This window comes from Calypte anna, chromosome 26, assembly GCF_003957555.1.
Source record: "Calypte anna isolate BGI_N300 chromosome 26, bCalAnn1_v1.p, whole genome shotgun sequence".
NCBI lineage: Eukaryota > Metazoa > Chordata > Aves > Apodiformes > Trochilidae > Calypte > Calypte anna.
The window spans coordinates 4,762,233-4,776,365 of NC_044271.1; the positions used below are offsets into that span (position 1 = coordinate 4,762,233).

General features: G+C 59.0%; 1 protein-coding gene across 1 annotated transcript in view; it reads left to right on the top strand.

Moving 5' to 3' along the window:
- The first annotated feature begins 8,478 nt into the window (after positions 1-8,478).
- PLEKHA6 (pleckstrin homology domain containing A6) overlaps positions 8,479-14,133 on the top strand; it is a 33,599-nt gene continuing 27,944 nt past the window's right edge. The window contains 1 exon segment of the mRNA XM_030465473.1: positions 8,479-8,582. The gene's annotated coding sequence lies outside the window, so the exon portion shown is untranslated.

A 14,133-nucleotide genomic window follows, 5' to 3' on the forward strand; every position in this document is an offset into this window, starting at 1 on the left:
TGGGCATCCAGGGGGTCAGACTGGCCTGCCAGGGACTGGGCATTTGCAGGGGGGGAGGAATCCTTCCAGGCAGGAGAGGCTGTTTGCTGTGCTGCGTGCTGCTCTGCAGCCAGGAATCAGCAGCCTTGATTTCTCCCGTTGGTTTCTCCCACTTCTCCACGTCAAAAGCTTCTGCATCCCACTCTGCATCCCCCTCTGCATCCCCAGGGCTGAGCGCAGGGCAGGAGCTGGGACTGCTGCTCACTGCACCATCCCCTCCAGTATAGCTCAGCCCGAGATGCACAGCCACTCTCACACTTACGCACATGCACTGGGCTCTGTCTGTGAGTGTGGCTGCTCTGGGTTTCTCTCTGAACCCTGATGGTATTTTCATATGGGGAAGGAGAGATCCTATCCTGCTCTGATTTGCACCTGTACCTCATTCCCTTCACTTGGCCAGGAGAGGATGAATTTTCCTTGCCTGGCCCTGGGGCACCCCTTTTCCCTCCTCCACCAAAGCTGGGGGGATGCTTGGCCCCGTCCCCCACCCTGAGCCAGCCCCTTGGAACTGGGATTAGGACTCCCAGAGAGAGGGTGGCCGAGGCATTAGAATTCTTGCGTGTCTGATAAAAATCACATGGCGAGTGTAAAGCCTGTCCCCTCTGCATGCCTCAGCCAGAGTCTGCCTGGGGGAGGGAGCATCCGCAGCACCCCCCCAGCCCATGCTGGGGTGCCCAGCATGCCGTGGCACCAATCCTGCTGCACTGGGCTGTAAGCACCCCATCTGTCCCTTGGAGGGGGCAGAGGGGAAGGCCAGGCACAAGGGTCCCCCTGGCACCCCCCCGGGATGGGGCATCTCCCCGCCTGCCTTGGGGCTGGCTCTGGCCTTGCTAGAAATCGTGTTTTCCTGCTGAGTTCCCATAGAAACCGGCGGGAGCAGCCGCGGGGCTGGCAGGGACCAGGAGAGGAGGAGACGGGCAGGAGCGGGCAGGAGGGTGAAGGCCATGCCTGGAGCTGCTAGGATGAAGTGGCTGCATCCCGGGGAAGATGCCCCAACACCCCCCAGTCTGCTCACCGTCCCACCTTCCACGCGTGTGTGTTTGCAAACGCCAACCAGATGGGCAGCGTTGGGCTTTTTAATCCTCTTCGAGGCCGCCTGAACTCTTAGCCGCCGGGCAGGGGCTTGAGTTGTTTCCTGCTCCATCTGTGCTCCTGGGAATCAGCTGGGCTGGAGGTTTCTCCCTCCCGTCTTTGCTTGCTGGAGGGGAAAGCGCAGCTCCTGAGCTGCTCCTCTCTCTCCCAAGCGTTTGTAGTAGCATCCCCCCCTTCTGTTTTCCTTAGCTTGAAACACGATAATCCGCAGCAGGCAGAAATAGTACATTGAGGAATGTGCTGTCTCCTCTTTAGCCTCATTCTTTTTTGTTTTTTTTTTCCCTGAGATCTGGCAGCTCCACACCCTCCCGGGGAAGCCCTGCTCCCACACACGCTCTCCGAGCCCCCCACCCACAGCCCTACCCTCTCCTTTCACCATCCCAAAGCTGGAAAATACCCTGGGAACGAGTGGTTTGTGTGCGGGCAGGTCGGGGCCCTCCCACCCTCCTGGTTTCCATTGTGGTTCTGGTTTTGTTTCGGTTTTCACTCCTGTTGAGAGCCAGGGCTGGTAAGAGAGCAGCGGGGCAAGCTCACTCGGGCCGTGGTATGCGGGGAATCAGGTTGGGTGATGGCAGAGGCCCCTTGTGCCCTTAATCTGTGAATTCACCCAAAGCTCTTTAATAAAGATTCAAAGTCACCAACTTCTCAATTAAGGGATGAGACAGCTCTTGATCCGTGTTTCTGGGTCAGCTGGAGAAAGGCCATTGAAGACCTGGGTGATTGCTTCCCTTTGATGTTTCTAAAGGAGAGGAGCGTTTGAATGAGCACCTTGCCAGCCTGCACCGGGCAGGAGGGTGAGTGGCTCGGCCACCTCCGAGGCAGGACCTGCAGCCTGGACTCCAACCCTGGCTGCTTCCAAATCATGAGCTGAGCTTGGGGAAGTCTCTCCTCCTCTCCCTGTATGGGTGTTGCTCCCGGCCTTCTGGTGCTGGGATGCGTAGGGCAGTGCCGTCAGCCTCACGAGGTCCTCCTGCTGCCATGTCGAGGTGCAGGGCACCATTGCAGCCAGGGAGAGCCTTGGCAAACTGTCTAGGAGCAGCTGGGGGGCTCAGGGAGGTGGCTCGGATCCTCATCAGCTCATCAGCTGCTTCTCAGTGCATGCCCATGGGTGGTCTGCACCCTGCCAGGGCCCCCAGCTCTCTAGGGTGCTCCTAACCCTCCGTGTACTTCAAGAACAGCCGCATTGCATGGGTGTTAATTGTAGAAGCTGGCAAGGCACTAATTAGGGGATAATGAGATGGCTTTTGTGCAAGCCTGGCGTCGTGTGTCGACAAACACCCTGCTTCAAGCACCCTGTGTCGTGTTGTGATCCCCCTGTGCCGTGTCCGTGATCCTTTCATGCCACCCTCTCCCCTCGCCAGGTACCATTCCTCCCCATCCTCCCAGTGTCCCCAGCCCCCGTGGTGGACTGGACCTGGGAACTGAGGCTGGGAACTGGGGATTGACCCTATGGCTCGCTCAGTGACCGAGCACAGAGCATTCTCCCGTCACCCCAGCACCCATCTTGCTCCATGGCAGCCAAGTAAGGGCCGCTCCAGCACCACCTTGGAAACTGGTGTGCAGCCTCTGGTGCAGCTCCCCCCCCCGGCCGGAACACCCCCCCTGCCCTGGAGTCCCAGGGGATGATGTGCCTTGGGTCGGGCTCCCGTCCCTGGCTGTCGCCCAGCAGAACAGCCAGGACCAGTCTGGTAGCACCGGCAACCTCCCACCCCTGCTGGGCCGGTTCTGCACCAGCAGGTTCTGCACCAGCCGGTTCTTCCCGGGGCACTGTCCGGGCCATGCAGTGAGTGCAGGCTCAGCACTCTTGCTGGGGTGCTAGGCTCTTGAGGGGACCATGCTCAGACCCAGGTGACACCTGGCAGGGTTTAGAGGGACAGGGGGGGATGTCCCGGGCCCTTCATGGTGTTGAGCTGTAGTTGTGGGGGGATGTGAAGCTCAGCTCTGCCCCCCATTTACAGGAGGATGCTTGGGGAGGGGGTGCTCCCCCAGAGCCCCAACCCCCGGCTGTCTGCTTGATGCACTGAAACTAATTTCCAAGCTTTTATTTTCCTGGAGAATTTGAAAATGCAATCACACCCTCGGGGCCCAGAAATCGGGAGCACATCAGGAGAAACAAATCTGCTGGTTTTGCCTGGATCTGATTATTTTAATACCAATTGCATGGTGCCAGCCTGCCATGTCCGGGGTGCTGGAGGGACCAGCACCATGCTGCTGTTTCTTCTCCATGCTGATCTTCCCACAGCATCTTCATCAGGTCTGCAATGCGAGCATGGGATTTCCCCCCCACACCTTTTTTTTTGTGTGTGTGTGTTTGGTTTGTTTTTTTTTAAATGCATGTTTTGTGAATGTGCAAACGCAGTGACCTTTCGTGGGGGCTTCCTGGAGCTCTGGCTGCTCTCCTGCCTGTCAGGAAGATGAGGGTTTCAAGAGCTACGTGCAAACTCCAGGGCCTCTGGGCTCCAACACTCAGTTGGAATCTCAGTGATGAGTTCCTGGAGGGGAGGAAAGAGCTCGTTTCCCGGCTCTCCCTGCCTGCCTGGAGATGCCAGCCCCTTCACCAGCCCTCAGTGCTGCTGCTGCTTCTTCAGATCTTGTCCCCCTCCTCCCCACCTCTCCTCCCGGCTTACTGCAATTTGTTATTGCTGTGACCTTGTCCTTGCTGCCGTCTCGGGAGACATGGGTGGCAAATTGTCCTCACCCTTGTCCCTCGAGGGTCCCTGGGACGGTGGGCAGCCCCGGAATGGCGGAGGATGGGGACAGGGCGAGGTGTGGGATGCTGGTGGTAGGGAGGGTCTGGCTCTTGCTGTGACCACTGTCCCTGCATGCTCCCAGTGAAATGGCCCCTTCCCTGGTGTCCTTGGGCCTGTGGCCATTCCGAGCCACTGACAGGCCCGCATTAGCCCTCTGCAGATAAGGGCTGCCGGCAGGAGCCAGCAGGAATGTTATTTATGCGGTTAAAGTTCACCTGCTGTTAGGAGCCATGCTGGGCACAGGCTCCCGGGGGGGCTGAGTGCTGGGCTGGCAGGGTGGCCCCACTCCCGGTGCCACCATGGCATTGGGCTCTCAGGGCTGCTCCAGCTTCCAGGAGGATGTGGTGGTCAGCGGGGAGACACAAAAGGTCCCAGGTCCCAGCCCAGTGGGACCACAGGGTGGTGACATCCTACTGCTGGCTTGAGGCCAGGGGCAGGTGGCAGGATGGGGCTGGCGGGGTGGAGATGCTCCTTGCTGAGGCCGAGCCATTGTCGGTGCTTTTGGGGTGCCGTGGGGGTGGGCAGGGGTGTTCCCATGCTTCTGGGGAGACTGCGGGACGGTGGGGAGAAGCAGGGCAGCAGCTGGGAGCGGGATGGCCAGCTGCAAGTGAGGAAACTGAGGCACGGAGCCGGCCCAGTGGGGATTTGTGGTGGGTGGCTCCCTCTGACGTGTCTGGTCTCAGAGCTCCTGAGGTTTCAGAGAGGTGGTTGTGTGTGTGGGGGTGTGTGCACCCTTGCACGCGTGCACTCTCTGGCATCCAGCAGCCCCATTTCCTGATCGGGGTTTGGGTGTTACCATCATATAATTAGTCTGTAATTGCTCTCTAACGAGGCAGCAATCCTGCGGCGGGGCTGCACTTAAAAGGGTTTCCCCCGGCCCCTGGACGCTCCCTGCAACGCCCCCAGCATCACCCCCTGAGCCCCATCCTCCTCGTCCTCCTCCGCTGGGTCGGTGCCTGCCTGCCCTGGGGCTAACGCTGCCACCCCTCCTCCTGGGAGTTGTGGGGCAGGATGCCCGGGAAGGGGGAGGTCACTTCTGAGCTTGTCCCCCTGCCAGCGGGTGGCGCTGGGGGCACTGGGAGGTGGCATGTCCCCGCAGTGCCTGGCAGGCTGCCTCGGCTCCTATCAGCGATGCTTTTCACTCCCTCCTGGAACCCACCCCGATGCCTCCGGGGCCCTTTGGGGATTTCCTCTCCCTCGCCCCCGCTTGTCCCCAGTGTGGTCACGTCACTGGCGGGGGGTTCAGCATGCCCAGCCACCATTATCCTCCAGGAAAAGCCCCCCCGTCCTGCCCTTGTGTTCCCCCCGGTGCCACTGGGTGAGGAGGGGTCTCTCCCCCTTCCCTTTCTCCCACCCTGGGGGCTCTTCCCTACGGTCCCCCCCTCACCCTGCAGCAGGAACGGCAAGTGCCGGGTATTTTTAGCCTGGCACGGGTGCTGGGATGCAAACGTGTGGAGGGGGGTGTGCTTTAGTCTTTTTTTTTTTTTTTTTTTTTTTTTTTCCTATTTTAAAGGCCAGGCTGGCTCTGCCGGAGGTGCCCACACGCTGGCAGATCCCATGTGTAAATCCTGGGAATGGGCCCAAAAGCACCAGCCCCCCCCCCCCGATCTCCTCCCCTTGCCGTGTGCATGGGGACAACAGGCACCAGGGGGGAGCCCATCTTTCGAGGTAGCCCACCAGCTGCCCCCTCCTTCCTCCAGGGTGTTTTTCCATCCTCCTGCCCTGCGAGAGATGCTCAGCCCGGGGCTGGGCAGGGGTGATGCGATAAGAAGTCATCCGAGGAAGGTTCGTGTCCGTGTGCCCCGGCTCTCGTCCCGTGGGTTTGTTTTCCTCGGCAGCATCTCTTCTTTTAGGTCTGCTTAGCAGCAATAATTAGCAATTCCAGGTTTTGTTGCGAGCCTAAAGCCATCAGGTTGTGTCTGCCTCCCCCGGCAACACCCCCCCTCCAGCTTTGCTGCCATGTTTCCCCCGACAAATTGTTTGATCCGGTTGTGTGGGTTTGTTGCTTTTTTTTTTTTTTTTTTTTTTTCTCCCCTAAATCAAGGGGTTTGTCTGATTTGGAAACAACGAGCAACTGTTGTGTGTGAACCTAATGAATCTTAAAACTCATCAAAGTGAGAGGCTGCCTGTGTGCCATGAGGGGGGAAAGGGGTGCTGGGGGGGGGCACTTAGGGGTGTAGCACCCCTCAGCCTTGTGAGGCAGAGCTGGAGGAAGGGCTTTTGATAGCAGGAGGCTGTGCGAGCCTTATCTTATCCCTCGTGCACTGAACTTATCACCAGACAAGCTTGTGTTGCAGATATGCAGGACCTTGGGTTCAGGCGTGGGTTGTCTGGAGCGGGGGGGGTCCGATGCTGCCTGTCTCTGCGCGGGTGGGCAGCAGGGATGCACGGTGGGGGCTCCATCCCCCTCTTCAGGGTGGGGGCACTCGTTCAGGGTGTCTCTGTGGCTCAGCCCCCCCAATGCCTCGGTGCCAAAGGGGGGAGCACGAAGCAGGTCCCCCCCCCTCCCAGCCAAGCTGCCGTGTCAGGAAGAGGTTTTGCCTTTTGTTGCCTGGATGAGGCAGAAACAGGAGCTGGGAACTGCATACCAGGTCCAACCCTGTCCCTTCTCTTTAAACAAAAGAAAGTGGAAAAGAAATATTTTTAGTCCAAGAAGATGACTGTGGACTCCTCTGTCTGCTTAATTAGAACTGGTTTATTCAAAATACCTACTGGGGAAGCCCCCAGCTTCTCTCCCCAACCCCAAAATGTGTTGTTAAGAGCCCTAAGTGGTGGTCTCTGCTCTTTCTCCAGGGGATTTATGGTTTGCTGGAAGAACAACTCGGGTGCTGCCAGGCCACGTCTATGTGGAGAACGTTGGGAAGATGTTTGTGCAGCAGTTCTGCCTGGTGCCAGGGCTGCTGGCAGACACGGGGGGTGCTGTCCCAGTGGGGTGGGAGGACCCACTGTGCGGCCAAAGTCCCTCGGGGTGGCCCTGGGGAGGAAATCCTTTCCCGAGGCCATCTCATCCCCCTAGTGCCTGCTCAATCCAGGTGGTCCGAAGGCAAATTTACTCTTCCAAAGTAGCTTTGCATGATGCTGGGGGTCAGGGTGCTGCACGGAATGGACCCGCCATGCCCATGTCTGTGACAGCAAGGGTCCTCATGCCCTGCACAGCCTTTCGGTGCGGGCTCTGGGTGTCCCCTGCCCCGAGGGTGGGGATGTAGGGTGGCTGGGGAGCTGCGGGTGGCCGGGCTGAGGATTGACACGGCTCCTTGTGATCAGGAGGAGATAGGAGGCAGGTGGCTGGGGCGCTGCCCTGCCCGCAGCCGGGGCTGGTGCTGCCTGCTATAAACAAGGCTCTTCGTGAGGCTGTTATTGTTTGTGCCCGCCCGGCAGCGCCCCGGGGCTGCTTGTGCAACCGGGGTGGGGAGCTGGCTCTGAGCACTGCCGGGCTCATTACACCACAGGTGGAGACTCCTTGGCCGGATCCAGCTTCAGGAGTTCAAGGAAAACCCCGGGCTGTGCTCATCCAGAGCCAGCAATCCCCAGGTAGGAGCTGCCCCTTCTCCACACCGAGCTCCCCAGCACAGGGATGCCAGCGGGATGTGCCTGCCAAGACCCTCTCCTTGCCACAAAGCAGCTTCAGCCTCAGAGAACAAAGCAGTCTGGGGAGACTCCTTTCCCTAGGGCAGTACCCGGGACTGACCCCGTGTCCCTGAGCACCTGCATGGCCCGCTTGCCCCATGGGCTGGAGCTGGGATGAAGCAAGCAGCCGTGCAGGTAGCCCAGCCTCGCTGATGTATGTGGCCATCCCGGTTCGGGGCTCTAGGTGAGCCTGGAGAAGTGGGAAGTGGGAAAAAACAGGGCAGGGTTTTGTCTTCTTGAGGGTTTCCTCCAGCTGGAGGAGGCGCAGCCATGGCGGTGCTGGCATTGAGGAAGTCCCGTGGTGGCACGGTGTGGGCACACTGGCCACGGTGGCCCTGGCCTGAGGAGGGGGCTCAGCTGTGAGCATTGCTCAGAAGGGACGGTGATGGGCACCCCCCACCCTGGGCCATGCGTGTGGCATCACTGCCTATGACTAGTGGGCAAGGGGGGCTGAAATTTTCTATGCCCCGGGCGCCCATCAGCCGATCCAGCAGGGTGCTGGTCCTTCTGACCCACTTTATGAGGTTAAAACCCACACTATTTGCTTTCCCCATCCTGCTGTTTTTAGCACCCAGGCAGGTGGTGCCCCGCCGGTGGCTCCCTGCCCTCTTCCCCGAAACGCTCCGTGGAGGAAGCAGAGTTTTCCAGGGAATGAAAATTCATCTAAACAATAAATACATCGTGACATAACCCACCGCTGGTGTCACCACATTCAGAGGCAGGGCTGGTGACCCGCAGGGGTGAGGGCTCGGGCAGAGGTGCCCCCACCGGCTGGGCGGTGTGGCCATTCCGGAGGAGGGCTGGCAAGTGCCTGGCGTGGCCAGGAGCATTGGGAGTGGCGAGAGCCGGCGCAGAGAGGTGTGTGTGGTGTGTGTGTGAGAGCGCCTGTTTATATAGGTAGGAGCCAACCTGCAGTTTCAGATTTCAGCCTTTGCTTATCAGCCGCGTTCGGACGTGGCAGCTCTCGGAGGCGGCCGAGGTTTCTCCCACCAGCCCCGGGGGTCCCCACCTTGTCACCAAGCTCCCCCTCCTGCCCCGGTCAGCACCCTGGCTCCGGCAGTACCCAACGAGCAGGTAGGCTGAGCCAACCATGGGTGCTCTGGCCCATGGCAAGGGTGAGGGGAGGATTGGGGGAGGTGGAGGAAGAGCCCCCAGGGCTGGAGCGAAGGGGATGGAGATGCTGGAGGGGCTTACACTGTGCTGGGACAGCCGATGAGCTGAGCTTTGCTGAAGGATGGATGGTTAGAGAGGGGGCAGGAGCTTGTGGGGAGGAAAGTTGTGAAGGAACAGAGCTGGTGGGGGCATTTGCACCAAGTCCAGCGGGCAGAGGCACAGACGTGGCACGGGAAAGCCCGGCCGTGCTCTTCCCGGGGTTAAACTCCTCGCAGGGAGCTGGGTGGAAGGTGTGGCAGCACGATAAGGCTTGGCAGAGCTGGGAGTGAGGCAGAGGCACCCCAGTGCACACAGCTCTGCTGCCATCTGGGATGCAAGGTGGGATCCTGACTGCGAGGGGCTGTGCCACGGGCTGGCTCTGAAACCTGGGAGAGCTGCTGTCTGCGGTGCCTGTTTAAAGGGATCTTTATGGAACGGCTTTTTAAAAGCAACTCTCTGTTCTACCCTGCCATGCCTCCTCTTTGCTTTCCCAGACCTTTGAGCCGAGCTGCTGTCATCTCGCAGTGCAGTGGGAGGGACAGGGACAGGGACACCAGGACCCTGCAGGTGGTGAAGGATGCTCCTGCTCCAGGCAGTGGTGGGTGCTGCAGCCCCTGTTTGGCTGCAGGCAGCAGCGTGTGGCTGTTGCAGGTCTCTGGTTTGCAGAATGGAATGTTTGTTGGTTTTATCTGGATGCTCCCAGTCACCCACAGGGGTGTCCTGGAGATGGGAATGATCTCCCCTTTGCTTTCCAGTGCTGGCAGGGTGCTGGGTTTGTAGCTGAGCCTGATCCTGGCGTGATCCTAGCCCTTCCTCCCAGTTGCTGCAGCAGTGGTGGGTGAAGAAGCAGAGTCTGGGCTGGAGCAAAGTGCTTTCTCCTTCGGGCATCATGTCCTTCACTCCATCCCAGTGCTGTGGGGCCACTAACCAATTTTGTAACAAAGGAGGACCTGGGAATGGCCAGCATAGTGTGGAGCTTGGTCATCACTTCTGGTGGTCCCTGAATGGTGCCTGCTCTGCCCTGCTGGGACAGGGAGGTGCATGGGGAGGGAGAAGACATTGAGGCAAGTCGGGTCAAGTAGTTTTTTTCCACTTACTGGTTTCCTAAGGAGATGAGGGTTGTGGTCAATGTTTCCTTGTTCATTCCATTGATTCCCAGAGACTTCTGGGACAGTCTGGGCTGGGAACACTGTTCTCCACACAACATGGAGCACCCTCCCCTCACCCAAACTCCAGGAAAACAGGAGCCACCATGCCCCAGGCACCTGGAGAAAGGATCTCCCACCTCTTTGGTGCCTGACTGCTCTTCCCACGTGGATTATTCCATCTCTGCCCTCTGGAAACCCATCACAAGCCTCTGGCTCTTCCCAGCGCCAAACAAACCAGTTCCTTATGGAGGATCACACTTGCTCCCCTGGACTAACCCTGATGCAGCTCCCTGGCTGCCTCCAAGCATCCTTGGGGGGGGACGCTGTGGGCAGGCACGTTGGCGAAAGGCTCAAGGGCTCATCCCAGCTGTGCCGGTGGCAAAGGCATCGCCAAAGGCCGTGGTGAGGATGGGACTGGCCTTGCTCCAGCACCAGCCCGGCTCAGCAGCTCCTGTCCCACCAGCTTTCATCCCCAGGGAACGGGAGCAAGAGCCCAGGGGCTGCATCTCCCCGGCGGGGCAGAGGGAGGGCTGGGGCGGTGTTTATTTACATGATGCTGGGGGAGAAAAGGGGGAAACTGGCAACAGGCTGGCTTGCAAATGGGATTTCTGGGAAGTGGAAAGCCTGGCGTGCGTTCAGCCTGGAACTGTCCTGATTTCCAATTGGAAACATCCCACGGTGACTAAACTTCATTCAGCAGAAGATCTCGTTCTGCAGAGCCAGCGCTCAGCGACTTAACTCGCCCGCGGCGTTTGCACCGTTGCGGAGGTGGTTGCGGGGAGGAGGACGAGGAACAAGTCGAGGGCTGTTTGGTGACACAAATACATGTCTTGTCTCCACGCTGGCTTTGCAGCACCCCGGTAGACCCCGAGGGTCTGGTATGGAGGGATGCAAAGGATTTACAGCTCCCTCCACTTTTTGCCTCCTGTAAATTCTTTGCTTTTTCCCGGTAGCTGCCCCCCAGGGATGTTGTCAGCTTCATGCACAGATTAGGGAAGATGGAATAATCAGTGATTCATCGGGAAGCTGTGTCCGACTGCCCCAGCCCTGCCACACCAGGGTGTGGTGGGCTGGGGACAGCAGTAAAACCGAGGCGGTCCCATGCGGGGAGTAGGAAATTGCTGCCCCCATCCTGGTGCGGTGCTAATGGCTGGGATGAGCGGTTAATGGCCAGCGGAGGCGGCTAATGGCTTGATTTGGCAAGCACCTGCAGGAAGCCGAGATCTTGGTGGGTTTTAGAAGGAACTGGATGGGGTCTCACCACTTGGAGGCTCTGCCCCAGGCTGGCTGTGCTGGAGGTAGGAGCTGGGAGATGCCACAGGATGCTCCTGGCTCCCCAGTGCCCGTGTTCTGGTGCAGAGTCTCTCCGAGCTCAGCAGCAAGGCTCAGTCCCTCGGTCAGCTGGGATTATGGGGCCATGGGGATTTGGTGCAGAGAGCCCTGACAATGTGATTTATCTCTGCCTCCGCAGCCCCTTCTGGTTGTGTCAGCTCAGCAGAGGGCTCAGGGGATCGCCTGGGCTGCAGTTCCCTTTTGGATGCCCTGTGCTGGGACGGCACTGCTGGAGGTGAGGGCAAGCTCAGCAATGGATTCAGTACCTGGGGTCTCAGGGGGTCCTGTGCATGTTTGCTTTGCTCTGTTTGCTTAAGAGCAAACCTGCTGGGTTGGGGACCTTTGGTTCCCACTCTGTTTGTGCAGGGGAGATGGCTGGGGGCTGTTGGTGCCCACAGTGGATCCCATCCACAGTGGCCCTTTCCCAAGCACTCAGGAGCACTTCTAGCTGTTTCACAGCTGCCGCCCCCTCACCATTCTTGGAATCTCCTCTCTGGAGCTGCGGGGTCTGAGAGCTGGTGATTGCCCCGTCCTTGGGAGCTGTTTGGTGCAACACATTTGCACAACCCCGACGCGTGAGCTGTTGCATCACAGCTCGGTTACAAGCTGTTCTGAGGCCTGTGAAGGTACAGGATCAGACCTAAAAATGACGAGTTTCCCATATACCTCCATCACACCCATGCCGACGTAAGGGGAATGTGGCACTGCTCGAGGAAAGCAACTGGGACAGCAGCCGTGCTGGCAGGGGAGGGTGACAGGTTGGTGACAACCTGCCAGTTTCACCATGGCCATGGGAGGCAGAGCTGAGCGGCTCCTGCCCAGGGGGAAATCCCCCGTGGGGACACGTGGCCACGCTGGGCCATCCTGCCCATCGGACCGTGAGGGAGCCAAGGGATGGATGAGCCTTGTTTTTGTTGTTGTTTTGTTGTTTGTTTTTTTTTGTTGTTTTGTTTTTTTTTTTGTTTTGTTTTTTGTTTTTTTCCCAAGAGCCCTGAGAATGCTCCTGGCTTCCACCCAGAGCCTCCCGGCTCCGGCAGGTGTGGGGCTCGGCGCCGGCCATGGCACGGCACAGCCAGCTATGCCAGGAATGTGCCGAATGCGTCGGGACTTGACTGCAGGAGGTCGGGACGAAGAGCAACCTGTGAGTCACCTGGAGGGGTGGCAGCGGACTGGAGAAGCTCTCCAGCTGGGGCAGAGCCAGAGCTGCCACAACCCCCTAACCCGGAGCCTCCCCAAACCCACCAATTACAGAAATGGTGCTAGAAGGTCTCTGCCGGGGTCCCACTGTACCATGCAGGGTGACAGTGGTGATGTTAGCAAAGCAATGCGTTGTTGTTGTGTCCTCACACCCCGGGATGCTGCAGGTGTGGCTTTATTTTTCACCTGTACAAGCGGCCCCTTTGCTAAAGTGCTGGAGGGAGAGCAGCCCGTGGGAGAGCTGGAAGATTGGTAATTTCGACAAAAACATTCAAGAGGCTCTGCCGGGAGTGGCACAACCTGCTGGGGCTGATGGAGCCCGGGCTGGGGCTCACCCCACTCCCTGTCCCGGTGGGCCTGGAGGAGAGTGGGAATAGCATAGCCTGGAGGCCCACTGCCAGGAGCAGGGAGATGTTTTATTTCGGCACTCTGCTTCAGGCCCTCCAAGTGCTCCCAACTCGGGGTGTTTGCAAGGAGCTGTCAGTTCTATGTCCTGCGTGGGTGTAAGGAATGGGAAATTCAAAAGCCATGCCAAGGGACCAGGCAATCACAGTACAGGGAGCTGAGCTGAGCTGGTCTTATCAGCTGCTGCAACTGTTCTTCTTCACAGCTCACTCTCATCTGTGGTTTTTTTAGCTGTTCGATGGTCTTACAGCATGATTAAAACCATCCCTGCAGCAGCCCTCTGCTTCCAGCCTACGTGGGGTGGTGCCGTGCAAGATGTTTGTCCAAGGCTATTATGAGCACTCGAAGCCTGGGACACCCCCAGGGCTGCAGCTGGGGCTGAGGAAGGAGGAATCTGCTGTGTGTCCGGGTCCGAATGCTGGAGCTGAGCTGTGGTGTGAGTACCCCCAGACCCCGCAGAGTCCACAGGAACTGGGTCAAGGATGAAATGGGGACTGAGCCCATTCTCTGCAGCCCCTCTGCATTTGTAAGGGGTCACAGTGGCTGCTTCAGGCTGGACAAGCTGGATGTGTCCCTGCTACAGGGAACTGGCATAGGATGCTCTTGGGACAAACTGGGTGTCACCAACTAGGCTTGGGACCAGGGGTGATGATTTGTTGGTTTGTTCTCCAGATGCCATCACACCCCGGGGCTGTGGATGGGCAGAGCAAGACTCTCCCAGCTTCTTGGTGGTGGCACAGCTTGGAGGTTAATCATTCAACCCCTTTGCAGGCTGGGTAACAGGCAGTCGTGGGGGTGGGGGGGTAGTTGATGGGGACAATCATCCACTTCCCAGACTTCAGACACAGGAGCAGCCTCCACTCTCCTCCTGCAGCCCTGGTGCTTGTGTCACCTGACCATGGGACATGGTGATCTAGGGGTACCACAGCATGCAGGAGGGTCTGGTATCAGGGTTTCTGGCAGCACCAGCTGAGCAGCAGCCTGGAGAGCCGAGGCACAGCCATAGAGCCAAGAGCCGCGCTGTAAACACACTAGGATAGGGTTACAGCCATCGATACTCCTTGGAAAAGCTGCATGAAGGGAGAGCTCTGAGAACTCCCAGCTGAGGGATCCCTGCCTGCCCTGGCTCTGCAGCAAGGAGGGGATGGATGTGCCACCTGCCTCCATGGGGGGGGGGGGGGGGAGGGGGAGGGAGCAGCCCCCTGACCCATGTGTTGCCCCACAGAGCAACAGCCCTCCGAGACTGGGGAGATGGGGTCTGCCCCGGGGCTGAGCTGGACGCAGAGGCAGGATTAGCCCTGGGGGCTGCACGGGGACATGCGAGGCTGCTCCCAGCACCCGTGCTGCTGAAGGAGTCATTTAGGGTGCAGAGAGAGAGAGGTGATGCTGGG